Source organism: Sapajus apella, unplaced genomic scaffold (genome assembly GCF_009761245.1).
Source record: "Sapajus apella isolate SASKATOON/1434 unplaced genomic scaffold, GSC_monkey_1.0 scaffold77, whole genome shotgun sequence".
NCBI lineage: Eukaryota > Metazoa > Chordata > Mammalia > Primates > Cebidae > Sapajus > Sapajus apella.
Window position 1 is genome coordinate 8,309,815 of NW_022437017.1, and position 13,193 is coordinate 8,323,007.

Consider the following 13,193-nt stretch of genomic DNA (forward strand, 5'->3'; position numbering starts at 1 on the left):
ATTTATTTATTTATTATTTATTTCAAAACTCTTCCTTTACGGCAATGCCGTGGTCTTGGGCATGGATTTTGCTTGTGCACGAGCAGCTCCCTTTCTTTAGCCTACCGGGTAACAATTGTGGCTGCTGGGCTGGTGCTGGTTCTTGGCTTCACTGCACAAGAGAATTTGAGAGCAAGTCCAAAGTGTGAGTAAGCAAAGAAATGGCTGGTAATAGGAAAGTACTGTCTGAGAGGCAGAGCAGTATGCTTACAGGGAGAGACAGCAGCGAGGGCCTTAAGAGAAACCCCCTTTATGGGGCTGTATGTATACAGCAATGAAGTAGCGGTGAGGTCAGGTGTGCAAAGGTGGACGTGCGCTTGGACTGAGGATATGCATGTTCTGACACACACCGCATGCATCAATAGCATACAAAATCTCCACCTAGGGGTGGTTTTTGTTTTGTTTCTGAGATGGAGTCTTGCTCTGTCACCCAGGCTGGAATGCAGTGGCACGATCTAGGCTCACTGCAACCTCCGCCTCCCGGGTTCAAGCAATTCTCCTGCCTCAGCCTCAGGTAGGGGTGTGTGTGTGTGTGTTTCAACTATTAAAATGAGGACGAGGTTGAGCGGGCGCGGTGGCTCACGCCTGTAATCGCGGCCCTTTGGGAGGCCAAGACGGGCAGATCGCCTGAGGTCAGGTGTTTGAGACCAGCCTGGCCAACATGGAGAAACCCTGTCTCTACTAAAAGTATAAAATTAGAAGAGATGGGTGCTCACACACGAAAAAAGAAGTATACACGAGAGTCCAAATCGTGCTCACACACGAGAGTCCAAGGGATGCGGAGACCTCTGGGTTTCACACAAGGGGACAAGTCAGCGTGGCCTCCTAACCTTACTTATCCTGCCTCACAATGGAAGGCAGACAACTCCTGGGTCTGAGCTCTAAAGCCAGCTTCTGCAACTCAGGGGCCGCAGGCAGGATGCATGCAGCCCAGCACAAATTCCTAAACTTTCTTTCTCTTTTTTTTTGAGACAGAATCTGGCTCCGTCGCCCAGGCTACTGTGGAGTGGTGCAATCATGGCTCACTGCAACCTCCATCTCCTGGGTTCAAGCGATTCTCCTGCCTCACTCTCCCAAGTAGCTGGGATTACAGGCGCTCACCACCACACCCGGCTAATTTTTGTATTTTTAGTAGAGACAGGGTTTCTCCATGTTGGCCAGGCTGGTCTCGAACTCCTGACCTCGTGATCCGCCCGCCTCGGCCCCCCAAAGTGCTGGGATTACAAGCGTGAGCCACTGCCCCAAGCTCCTAAACTTTCTTAAAACATTAAGATAATTTTGCGATTTTTGTTTTGTTTAAGCTCATCAGCTCTCGCTAGTGTTCCTGTATTTTATGTGTGATCAAAGACAATTATTTCAGTGTGGCCTAGTGAAGCCAAAAGGTTGGACACCCATGTATAAAGCAACACAGAAAATTATTCGCACATCTGAAAATGTGAATTACGTGGCCATCTGGTGGCCAGAAGGGAACATCACAACGCACTCATTAAGAAAAGACACATCTCCAGAAACGCATAAAAATGACCTTATTTCTGGAAGAAATAAGAGACATTCAAGGAAGAAAAATCCCAACAATGGGAATATCTTTGTACAGGAGTATATTAGCACGAGGAATGTGTTGGCTGGAGGAAATGAGCATTTATCACTGATTTTAGCGTTTATTGTTTATCAGGGTACCCGGGCGTGGGAGGATTGCGCGAAAGGCCACGCCCCCAGCCTCATCCCTAGACTTGTCTGGTATTAGCCGCGCCCCAGGGCCGATCCAGGGCAAGCCACGCCCACAGCGCGATTCTGCCCTGAGACACGCCCTCGAGGGGCGGGTCTGCCAACAACGCCAATCGCATCTCAGAGGGAGGAAACTGGCTTTTCCTGTTCAGCGATTGGAGGACGCAAGGTCGTCCCACCTACCTTTGAGGCTCCACCAATCCCAAACTTATTACTAGCTCACGTTTCCGCTTCGGGTTGCCCCGGAACCGGAAGCCAGAGCATCCGTCTGTGACCCGCGGCGGCCGTCGCCCTGTAGTGGCCTCAGGGCCTCCGCTGAGAGCCGTTTCTCTGTCCGGTGCTAGATTTGGCCCCGAGTCTTCTTTGCGGCCGAGGCCAAGGGAAGGAACTCCGGTGACGGGGCGTGGGGAGGTTTGGGTCAAAGGACGGAGGCAAGAGTTCAAAGGGCAAGGGGCGGGTTCCTTAATGGGGGATTCCTGGCTCCACGTCCCAGGGAGGAGGCTCTGGAGGCCAGTGGAACCCGGCTGGATTTCGGGGGTCTTCGCTGGGGACGCGGGGCGTTTTGACCCCCTAGGTCTGGGTACCCGTGCCTGTCCCACCATCGGATTTGGAGAGAAGGGTGGGGTTTAGTTGAAATGTAAATACAGCGTGGTTTCCATTTGGCTTAGAGCAAGCGTGTAATGGGGGTCACCCTCGGGTCTGGGCTGCGAAGTGCAGCTGGGTCCCGTTTCCTTGGGAACAGCAAGATAAGACAGCTGTAGATTGTTACGTCCAGAAACCCCTTATCAGAGGCCTGCACCTGGGTTGGAAATGGAGACGGATTCTCTGTGTCCAAGGAAATCAGACCCTCCGGGCAGAAAAGGGAAGTTCATTCTTACTGATAAAATGTCAATCATTGTGTATGTTTGTAATGGGCAAGGTATTTAGCAAGCTAGAAGACATTGATGGTTCAGAAAAAGGTGTCCTTGGCAGAAATACTGTTTTCTGTTAATTTTCCAGCTGATACTATCTGTCTTCCCAGCCTGATGAAAGTGTTGGCAGATACTTTCCCAGTCCGAGCTGGTTTTTATTATCTTGATCACTGCATCCTGTGCACAGAGGTTTTCGGCTCAGCTGGGCTCCATCCTTGGGTTCCAGTCCTGGCCCCAAGCCTTAATCAGCTCGCTAGTGATATGAGGCAAGTTGCCAAGCCCCTCAATGCCTCAGTTTTTACATGTATAAAATGAAAGTACATAACATTATCGGTGCTTGTCAAATAAGGAGCGCTGTGTGTGGATTATTGTTAGAAGCTCATCATCACTATGATCACCCTCCTGTAAACGTCTTAGACCCCTTAAGACAGCAGGGTTACAGCAGATAAAATGATGGACTTTGGAGAAAAGACTGTCTAAGACCAAATAGAGCCTAAAGCAGTGATTATCAAAGAGGGGAGGAGAGATTTTACGCCCAGGGTACACTGACAATGTCTGGAGACTTTTGATTATCACAACTGGGGATGAGGGTGGGGCTGCTGCCGTCCAGTGCATGCGGAGGCCCAGGGTGCTTCTCAGCACCCCACAATGACTAGCACACCAGCCATTTTGGATTTCAGCCCACCATAATGATCTCATTTTAATCTAATTCCCTCGTTAAAGGCCCATCTCCAAATACCTTCTGAGGTACCGTGGGTTAGTATTTCCACTTACGGATGTATAGGGACACGATTCACCCATTAATATTATATATACATGAAACTGGGCACGGTGGCTCCCAGCACTTTGGGAGGCTGAGGCGGACGAATCACGAGGTCAGGAGTTCGAGGCCAGCCTAACCAACGTGGTGAAATCCCGTCTCTACTCAAAATACAAAATTAGCTGGGCATGGTGGCGCATGCCTGTAATCCCAGCTGCTGGGGAGGCTGAGGCAGGAGAATTGCTTGAACCTGGGAGGCGGCGGTTGTGGTAAGCTGAGATCGCGCCATTGCACTCCAGCCTGGGCAACGAGAGTGAAACGTTGTCTCAAAAAAAAAAACAAATTATAGAACTACACGTCAAAAAACTTCAATTTGACCAAATAATACTATAACATAGGAAGGGGCCGGTGGCTGACATCTGTAATTCCCGCACTTCAGGAGGGCAAGGCACGTGGATCACGAGGTCAGGAGTTCGAGACTAGCCTAACCAACCTGGTCAAACCCCCGTCTCTACTAAAAATACAAAAAGTTAGCCGGGTGTGGTGGCGTGCGCCTGTAATCCCAGCTACTCAGGAGGCTGAGGCAAGAGGACTGCTTGAACCCGGGAGGTGGAGGTTGCAGTGAGCTGAGATCGTGCCACTGCACTCCAACCTGGGCAACAGAGTGAGACTCCCTCTCAAAAAAAAAAAAAAAAAAAAAAAAAGATAAAATAAAAGAAGATGCAAGACGTGGTTTGGTTTTGGATTTCCGGAGGACCAGCTATAAAGAACGTTTTGGGAATAATTGAAGGAAATATCATTATGGGCTAGGTATAAAAAAAATCATTGTTAACTATGTTAAGTGTGAATATGAAGTGTAGACTTTCAGAGAAAAATACAGACTTTTCTCTAAAACAGCATTTGGGAAGTGTTTAAGAGCAGAATGTGACAGTGTCCTCAATTTACCTTTTTTTTTGGAGACAGAGCCTTGCTCTGTCACCCAGGCCGGAGTGCAGTGGCGCGATCTCAGCTCACTGCCTCCCAGGTTTAGGCAGTTCTCTGCCTCAGCCTCCTGAGTAGCTGGGATTACAGGCGCCTGCCACCACACCCAGCTAATTTTCGTATCTTTAGTAGAGATGGGGTTTCACCATCTTGGCCAGGTTAGTCTTGAACTCCTGGCCTTGTGTTCCACTCCCCTTGGCCTCCCAAAGTGCTGGGATTATAGGCATGAGCCACCACGCCCGGCCCCTCCATTTACTTTAAATTAATTCTATGTAGATAGTGAATACACACAGGCTGTCAGTTGGCTAGAACAATTGATTTGGAAACACGGGCTCTTTATCTTCACCTGATACGTTGGGTAATGTGAATATAACAAACTTCATATTTGTTTATGTTCAGTTTCATCCCCAAGAAACACTAGATGAGCGAAGGAAATTACACACAACTGAAAAGAGCCTGGTAGGGAAACAGGAAATGTGCACACACACCTCAAATACCACGCCACACCTGTCTCCTCTGCCCTAAACTTTCCGTTAGATTTCTGACGACCCTCTCTCCACCACTGCATACGAACTCTGGAGAAATTTAGATTCCCTTGCCAAATTCCAGAAGCCACCTTTGCATCTTCTGCAAGGTCAGTGCCTACATTTATTATAGTATTTATGTGTTTATTTTTTATTTTTATTTATTTATTTTTTTAGAGAAGAAATCTCACTGTGTTGCCCAGGCTGGTCTCGAATTTCTGGGCTCAAGCGATCCTCCCACCTCGGCCTCCGGAAGTGCTGGGATTACAGGTGTGAGCCACCAGGCCCGGCCTAGTATTTACGTGTTTCTTAATGATTTAACGTGAAAAGTTGTGCTATTCTTTACTTTTTTGGGGACTCTGATAGTACGCATATCTTTCTCTCTTTCTCTTTCTTTCTCTCTTTCTTTCCTTCTTTAAGAGTTTTGCTCTTAACACCTAGGCTGGAGTGCAGTGGCACTATCTTGGCTCACTCCAACCTTGGCCTTCTGGGTTTAAGCGGTTGTCCTGCCTCACCCTCCCAAGTAGCTGGGATTACAGTCTCCCGCCAACACGCCCAGCTAATTTTTTGTATTTTTAGTAGAGACAGGGTTTTGCCATGTTGACTAGGTTGGTCTCGAACTCCTGACCTCAGGTGACCCACCTGCCTCGGCCTCCCAAAGTGCTGGGATTACAGGTGTGAGCCATAGCACCTGGCCAGGAAGTCACTTTTTAAATATATAAAGCTATTTTAAGATTTGTTCCCGCTGGGCATGGTGGCTCAAGCCTGTAATCCCAGCACTTTGGGAGGCTGAGGCAGGCAGATCATGAGGTGAGGAGTTCGAGACCAGCCTGACCAACATGGTGAAACCCCATCTCTACTAAAAATACAAAAATTAGCTGGGCATGGTGGCACACACCTGTAATCCCAGCTACTCAGGAGGCAAGAGGCAGGAGAATTGCCTGAACCTGGGAGGCAGAGGTTGCAGTAAGCCAAGATCGTGCCACTGCGCTCCAGCCTGGGCGAGAGATTGAGACTTTGTCTCAAAAAAAAAAAAAAAAAGGTTTTGTTCCCCTAAACCCTAGTTTTTATTAAAATGTACAATTTTTGTTCAAAGCACTGTGAAAATTGCCACAATCATAACGGAGCCACTAATATTAAGAAACCCTCCCAGAAACAGAACCAGGGAAGGTCATGAAGAGAGGGTTCTCACATTTATTTTCTTAGTAATGAAAAAGACTCTACAAAAATTACAGGCTTACACACAAAGATACTTTTTTTTTTTTTTTTTTTTTAGAAAGAGGGTTTCGCTTTTTTTCCCCGGCGGGGGGGGGAAGGCGGGAACTCCGGTCACCGCAACCTCCGCCTCCTGGGTTCAGGCAATTCTCCTGCCTCAGCCTCCTGAGTAGCTGGGATTACAGGCACGCACCACCATGCCCAGCTAATTTTTTGTAGTTTTAGTAGAGGCGGAGTTTCACCATGTTGACCAGGATGGTCTCAATCTCTTGACCTCGTGATCCACCCACCTCGGCCTCCCAAAGTGCTGGGATTACAGGCTTGAGCCACCGCGCCCGGCCCAACACAAAGATACTTTTACACAGACACTCAGACCAGTATGCGCCTTGTTACTGATCTTTGTATACAAGGATAATCATTTCTGAACTACTATGTAATCCTCACTTTTTTTCCCCTTTAAAAACCTTTGTTGGCCAGACTCAGTGGCTCACGCCTGTAATCCCACCACTTTGGGAGGCCAAGGTGGGTGAATCATGAGGTCAGGAGTTCGAGACCAGCCTGGCCAATATGATAAAACTCTGTCTCTACTAAAAATAGAAAAACTAGCTGGGTGTGGTGGTGATGTCACCTGTATTCTCAACTGCTTAAAAGGCTGAGGCAGGGGAATCATTGAACCCAGGAGGTGGAGGAGGCAGTGAGCCGAGGTTGTGCCACTGCACTCCAGCCTGGGCAACAGAGCAAGACTATCTCAAAAACAAAGAAAACCTTTGTCCCAGCCTGGGCAACATGGTAAAACCCCATATATACAAAAAATAGAAAAATTAGCTGGGAATAGTAGTGTACTACAGTCCCAGCGAATTGGAGGCTGAGGCAGGAGGATCGCTTGAGCCCCAGGTGTCGAGGCTGCAGTGAACTGTGATCTCACCATTGCACTCCAGCCTGGGCAACAGAGACCCTGTCTCAAAAAAACCAAAATCCAAAAGCAACGTTTGTCTTCCTTTACCTCCCTGAATGAGCACATAGTTTGCTATGGCGCGCAGATTCCCACTGCAATGCGTTACCATCGTTTTCTATTAGCCTGTTATTTAGGTTGACACAATAAAAACATGAATTACGACAATTATGGGCTGGACGCGGTGGCTCACACCTGTAATCCCAGCACTATGGGAGGCCGAGGCAGGCAGATCATGAGGTCAGGAGTTCGAGACCAGCCTGGCTAACATGGCGAAACCTAGTCTCTACTAAAAATACAAAAATTGGCCGGGCGCAGTGGCTCACGCCTGTAGTCCCAGCTACTCCGGAGGCTGAGGCAGAATTGCATGAACCTGGGAGACAGAGGTTGCAGTGAGCCGAGATTGTGCCACCGCACTCCAGCCTGTTGACACAGTGAAACTCTGTCTCAAACAAACAAAAAAACAAAAAATAGCCTGGTGTAGGGTGGGACCCTGTAATCCCACCTACTCTGGAGGCTGAAGCAGGAGAATTGCTTCAACCTGGGAGGCAGAGGTTTCCGTGAGCTGAGATTGCGCCATTGCACTCCAGCCTGGGCGAAAAGAGCAAGACTTCGCTTCAAAACAAAGCAAAAAGAAAGACAATTATGTTCTTAAGTAAAATGGGAAGCGATACAGAGTTTATACTTCTACTCTGTGTCAAGCTGGAAGGTATTTTCTGAGATGAGCTGTTGTGTTCAAGGCTTTAGGTAGGTATTGTGGCTCAACTCAATAAAAGTATTCAGAGTTTTCATGTCCAGTCCAAAGTTATTTAAATTACTATGATTCTTTTCTCAAATGAGTTAAAACAAGAATTAAATTGCCGTGTAAGTAGTACAGCCTTTACTTTAAAAAATTATCTGGCCGGGCGCGGTGGCACACGCCTGTAATCCCAGCACTTTGGGAGGCCGAGGTGGGTGGATCACGAGGTCAAGAGATCGAGACCATCCTGGTCAACATAGTGAAACCCCGTCCCTACTAAAAACTACAAAAAATTAGCTGGGCATGGTGGTGCGTGCCTGTAATCCCAGCTACTCAGGAGGCTGAGGCGGGAGAATTGCCTGAACCTAGGAGGCGGAGGTTGCGGTGAGCCGAGATCGCGCCATTGCACTCCAGCCTGGGTAACAAGAGCGAAACTCCGTCTCAAAAAAAAAAAAAAAATTATCTGGGCCGGGCGTGGTGACTCACGCCTGTAATCCCAGCACTTCTGGAGGCCCAGGTGGGCAGATCACCTGAGGTCAGGAGTTCGAGACCAGCCTGACCAACATGGTGAAACCTCCTCTCTACTCAAAACACAAAAATTAGCCAGGCATGGTGGTGGGCGCCTGTAATCCCACCTGCTCAGGAGGCTGAGGCAGGAGAATGTCTTGAACCCGGGAGGCAGAGGTTGCAATGAGCCGAGATTGTGCCATTGCACTCCAGACTAGGTGACAGAGAGACTCCATCGCAAACAAAAAAATTCTCTAGAAACAGTCAAACTCGGGCCTAAAAGGGTTGTTTTTTTTCTTCCCACGGCCAAGTGTACACTTGAGAGTTTTGTTTTTTGAGACAGTCTCACTCTGTCACCCAGGCTGGAGTGCAGTTGCGCGATCTCAGCTGACTGCAACCTCCACCTCCTGGGTTCAAGCGATTCTCCTGCCTCAGCCTCCCCAGTAGCTGGGATCACAGGTGCTGGCCAGCCTGCCCAGCTAATTTTGTATTTTGAGTAGAGACGGGGGTTCACCATGTGGGCCAGGCTTGTCTCGAACTCCTGACCTCTGGTGATCCACCCGCCTCAGCCTCCCAAAATGCTGGGATTACAGGCGTCAGCCACGGCGTCCGGCTGAGAGGTTTTGTTTTGTTTTGTTTTTGTTTTTTTGAGACGGAGTTTCCCTCTTGTTGTCCAGGCTGGAGTGCAATGGCGCATTCTCGGATCACCGCAACCTCCGCCTCCTGGGTTCCAGCGATTCTCCTGGCTCAGCCTCCCAAGTACAGGCATGCACCACCACGCCCAGCAAATTTTTGTATTTTGAGTAGAGACAGGGTTTCACCATGTTGGCCAGGCTGGTCTCGATCTCATGACCTCGTGATCCACCCGCCTCGGGCCAAGAGTTTTAAACAACACAGCACATTCCTGATGGGGTCCATACTCCTGGGGGGTCTGGTCGCCTACTCTCCAGGTCTCTAGACCCCAGGTGTCCGCGCCCACGCGGGACAGCGAGGTGACGTCACGGATATGGTCCCGCCCCCACGCTGGACTGCGCCCCACGGGACTTCTCGCCCTTCCCCTCCTTCCCGCAAGCGGGGCCTCTCCGAGGGGAAACTGAGTCTGGAGTTCCCGCGCAGTCAGAAAGGAGGACGCGGGAGGAGCGGCCGAGCTGCGAGGAGAGGCCGGGGCCCTCCCGGGACTGAGGAGGCTTGGCCCAGATCCGCACATTCCCGGCTGGAGGGTCAGCCACGCGTGTTCCCGACGCGCTCTTCAATCAGGAGGCGGGGAGGCGGGGGGGGGGGGGCGCGGGGGGGGGAGGACTAACCCGCCCAGGGGGGGGGGGGGGGGGGGGGGGGGGGGGGGGGGCCCGCGGGGGCTAAAGAACTATCCAATCAGGACAGGCATAGGCGGGGCGCAGGGGTTTGTCCAATCAGAGACGTGAAGCTGAGGTGGTGACCTGCGCAGTCAAGGGCGCTAAGGGGACCGACTGGGGAACTCTCCAATCAGGGGCGCTGACGTCGACAGCATTGTCCAATCAGAGTCGCGACTTCACGAGCTCTGTCCAATGAGGCCCCGGGGACAGTGCGCCCAGTTCCCCTCGCCCTGCGCGCTTTCAGTCCTACCCTGAGCGGCTCAGGTGTCCCTGTGGCGCTCACGTGCGCCGGCTGCGGGACGGCGGGTGCTCACCCGGTGAGCCCAGGAACGGGCAGGACATGGTTAGTGCGGGGCGCGAGCGGAGCACGGGCTCGGGGCGGGGCGGGGCGGCCGGAGGAGGCTGAGCGCCCGAGTTCGTGGCGGGAGGAGGCTGCGGGACGCGCGGGATGGCGCAGGAGGAGCGCCTGGGCCCCGGGGACGACGTCACAGCGGCCGAGCGGTAGGGATGGGGGCAGCTTTGGGGGACAGTAGAGGCGGTCAGGGGCTCCAGGGGTTAATATCTGGGGACAATAGAGGTCAGGAGTTTGGGGGGAGCTCGTGGGGACAGTAGGGGTGGTCAGGGGCTTGGGGCCGTTTAGGTGGACGGTAGATTGTCATGGGCGCGAGGGCAGCTTTGGGGGACAGTAGAGGTGGTCACGGACTCAAGGGCAGCTTGGAACAGTGGAGGAGGGGAGGGGCAGTTTGCGGGAACAGACATGGTCACGGGCTCTGAGGCAGTTTGGGGGTTCAGTAGAGGGGAGTCAGGCTCAAGGGAAGGTTTTGGGAGGCCAATAGCAGCGGTCAGGAACTCCGGAGCATTTTGTGATGGGACAGTAGGGGCAGTCATGGGTTTGAAGGGGCAGTTTTGGGGGACAGTAGAGGTGATCAGGGGCTTGAAGGCAGTTTAGGGGGACTAGCGGCGTTCCAGAGTTTGGAGGCAGCTCGAGGGGACAGCCGAAGCGGTGAGGGGCTCAGGGGCTCTTTAGGGGAACAGTAGAGGCGGTCAGAGGCTGGAGGGCAGTTTAGGGGGGACAGTAAAGGGAGTCGGGCTCGAGGGAAATGTGGGGGGACAGGAGGGGCCGTCAGGGGCTCGGGGGAAGCTTGAGGAGAGGGCAGGGGCAGTCAGGGGCTTGGCGGTCAGTTTGGGAAGGTCTGCCAAGGAGGAGGTGGTGCTTTGCCCTGGAGCCTGTCAAATAAAAATAAAATCCTGGCTAGAGGAGAGAGAAAAATAGGGATAAGCCCCAGCCTCAGAAAGCTGCCATCTCTCAAACAGGAAAAGGCTTTACTTTTATACACAAGAAGGGGTTTGGAGGAACTTTTTAGGGGACAAACAGAAGCAGGGGTTCGGGGGGAGGTTAACAATAAATGTACCTCCTCGTGATCAATTAGCTCAGGAGAGGTGACGGGGGCTCCACGCTTACTGCTTGATGAGACTAAGGGGGCCACTGAAAGTTCAGGGGCCTGTGGAGAGGACAGAACGTTTGGGGAAGAAACGGGATGCTGTGAACACGTGGTCAAGACTGTACAATAACCCAAACATAGTAGGGAAACTTTTATGAAAAAAGGATTATTAGGATGGGCGTGGTGGCTCATGCCTGTCATCCCAGCACTTTGGGAGGCGGAGGCAGGCAGGTCACAAGGTCAGGAGTTCAAGACCAGCCTGACCAACATGGTGAAACTCTGTCTGTACTAAAAATAAAAACATTAGCCGGGTGTGGTGGCGCATGCCTGTAAAGCCCCAGCTACTCAGGAGGCTGAGGCAGGAGAATCGCTTGAACCCGGGAGGTGGAGGTTGCTGTGAGCCAAGATTGTGCCACTGCACTCCAGCCTGTGCGATGGAGCGAGACTGTCTCCAAAAAAAAAAAAAAAAAAAATTATTGCAAGGTTTGAGGGAGGGGGAGAAGGGATGGTGGCAATAGGGCGAGGGGTTGGGGCAGGGGAGGAATGCCAGAGGTTTGGGGTTCTATTGCAGTGGGATGGGGGAATAAGCAACAGGGGTGTGGGGACAGTTGGTTATTGGGCTGGGGGACTAATGCTGTAGCCACAGGGAGACAGCTGTGGCAGGACAACTCTCTAACCATCAAGCATGCAGCCATCTGAAGAGCTGACTAGGCCAGACACAATGGATCACGCCTGGAATCCCAGCTCTTTGGGAGGCCGAGACAAGCAGATCACCTGAGGTCTGGAGTTCAAGACAAGCCTGGCCAACATGGTGAAACCCTGTCTCTACTAAAAAATACAAAAATCAGCTACCCAGGAGGCGGAGGTTGCGGTGAGCCGAGATCGCGCCATTGCACTCCAGCCTGGGTAACAAGAGCGAAACTCCGTCTCAAAAAAAAAAAATACAAAAATCAGCCGGCGTGGTGGTGTGTGCCTGTAATCCCAGCTACGTGGGAGGCTGAGGCAGGGAGAATCGCTTGAACCCGGGAGGCAGAGGTTGCAGTGAGCCGAGATCGCACCACTGCACTCCAGCCTGGGCAACAGAGTGAGACTCCATCTCAAGAAAAAAAAAGAAAAGAGTTGGCTAGAACAAAAGTTTTTCTTTTCTTTCCTTCTTTTAGTCAGGTCTCACTCTTTTAGTCAGGACTCAAGAGAGCCTCCTTCCTCAGCTTCCTGAGTAGCCAGGACTATAGGCATGCACCACTGCACCCAGCTAATTCTAAAAAAATTTTTAACGGCCAGGTGTGGTGGCTCACACCTGTCATCCCAGTACTCTGGGAAGCCGAGGCAGGAGGATCACTTGAGACCAGAAAGTGGAGACCAGCCTTGGCAATGTAGTGAGACCTCGTCAAATTTTTTCTTTTTCTCGTTGAGGAAAATATGTTGCCCAGGCTGGTCTCAAACTCCAGGGCCTCATAAAGTGACGGAATTACAGGCGCGGGCTATTGCATCTGGCCTTGAAGTCGTTCTTTTATGGATTGGAGTGAACAAGACTATCATCAATCAGCTGTGGGGAGGTGGGATAAAAGGCCGGCATCTGGCCAGGGGCAGTGGCCCACGCCTGTAATCCCCACACTTTGGGAGGCCCAGTCGGGAGGATCACCTGAGGTCAGGAGTTCGAGACCAGCCTGACCAACGTGGAGAAACCACATGTCTACGAAAAATACAAAATTAGCCAGACGTGGTGGCGCATGCCTGTAATCCCAGCTACTCAGGAGGCTGAAGCAGGAGAATCGTTTGAACCGGGTTGGCAGAGGTTGTGGTGAGCCGAGATTTTGCCATTGCATTCCAGTCTGAGCAACAAGAGCGAAACTCCATCCCCCCTCCCCCCCAAAAAATGCCAGTATCCCTGGAGAGTGAATCCAGTAATCCTGATGCCGGTCTGTTCTCCGGAGCCACTGCCGCCTGGCAGAGGATAGGGCCATGCAGGGCCCTGGAGAAGGAAGGAAGCTCAACCCAAACTTGGACTATCGAGCATTTTTTTTTTTTTTTTTTTTTTTTGGGGGG

General features: G+C 51.4%; 1 long non-coding RNA gene across 1 annotated transcript in view; it reads left to right on the forward strand.

Moving 5' to 3' along the window:
- Positions 1–9,717: 9,717 nt before the first annotated feature.
- LOC116532792 overlaps positions 9,718–13,193 on the forward strand; it is an 11,608-nt gene continuing 8,132 nt past the window's right edge. The window contains exon 1 of the long non-coding RNA XR_004260958.1: positions 9,718–10,048. This is a non-coding gene — a long non-coding RNA (uncharacterized LOC116532792). The remainder of the gene's footprint in view (positions 10,049–13,193) is intronic.